This window comes from Lipotes vexillifer, unplaced genomic scaffold (genome assembly GCF_000442215.2).
Source record: "Lipotes vexillifer unplaced genomic scaffold, Lipotes_vexillifer_v1.1 scaffold1980, whole genome shotgun sequence".
Lineage (NCBI taxonomy): Eukaryota > Metazoa > Chordata > Mammalia > Artiodactyla > Lipotidae > Lipotes > Lipotes vexillifer.
In genome coordinates, this window is record NW_006797999.1 from 1151818 (window position 1) to 1153081 (window position 1264).

At 50.6% G+C, this 1264-nt stretch overlaps 1 protein-coding gene across 1 annotated transcript in view; it reads right to left on the minus strand.

Annotated features, from left to right (window-relative positions):
• The window catches only part of MYOM2 (myomesin 2), a 77089-nt gene that overhangs the window by 62945 nt on the left and 12880 nt on the right, over positions 1-1264 (minus strand). The gene's annotated exons all lie outside the window — the stretch shown is intronic.

The window sequence follows — 1264 nt, forward strand, 5'->3', positions numbered from 1 at the left end:
CGTGAGGGACGCGTGTCCACCCCCGGGAAGGACAATGGCCCAGGGACCGCGGAGCCCAGTTTCTCAGGGGTGGGGCTCCTCAGCTCCCCACGTCCATCCCACGGAAGCCGAAGCTTAGTTTCTGGCTATGAACTGTCTTCCCACCAGCTTCCCCCCAAAACTTGACGTGAGGACTCTTACTCAACTGACTCTCTGCTAGTTACTTTCCGTTGGCTACTTTGTATAAAAGTCTCAAGTGCCCAGCAAGACAGTACTATTACCCTATTAACTTGGAGAGAAAGTAGAGCCTTTAAGAAGTTGGGTAAACAAGGTCCACAAAGCTCTGAACTCCGCAGCTTTCTGGCCCTTCTGCCATCTCTCCAAGCATGGGCATCACAGGCATAGTGACAAAAACACAGAAAAAGTTTACTCAGGCCTCACTTTTAGATGCTTTAAGCATCCAGTGACCCAGAGACAAACCCGTTCTTTGGAAGTCCTTCGTCATCTTATTGTATTTTCTATTCCACTTGGAGCTGAAAATAGTTTCTTTGACCAAAAAATACAGTGTCTCCAAGTAACGAGAGAGAACATTTCAGGGACCCACACTGCCTGGGAAGAACCCCGTCCCTGCCCCGACGAGGTTCTAATCCAGTTCCGATGCACCCAGCGATGTCACCTGGCCTCCTGTAACAGCCGCTGCTCAAGGGAGAGACAGCCGCTACCGCAGATGTTCAAACCAGTGCATTACGTTCAGGCTCACCTTGGAGGGATACAGGCCAACCTCAAGGCCCCTCAACAAAGCTGCAGTTCTAGCCTGAACGCATCACATTCTTTTACCGTGCCATTTCCACATACACTGCGGGTACAGCATATCGCCAGGGGCAGAGTATGAGTGATGGTACAACACGTAAAAATCCCGTAGCCATAACACGGACGCTTTCCCCATCACTGGCCATTAATGTTCTCTGCTGATCTACACACACACTGAGCACGTGTGCACACACACACACACACACACACACCCAACAAACAGGCCACAGCAGCTACCTCTGGGAACACGGCTAGGGCTGGGGGTCTAGGGACGAGTGGAGAATTTCTTCTCTTCCATAACCTTAGGCATCGCTTGGATTTTTTTTAACCTTGCCCTTGGGTTGTTTCTTCTAAACAATGAAACCACTGTGTTTTCATAAACGCATTCTTCAAACAGGAAGTATTCTTCTGGGATTAGCCCTACACCTCGCTCTACAAAGATCCCTCCCCACTAGCGGGACTCACCCCCCCCCCC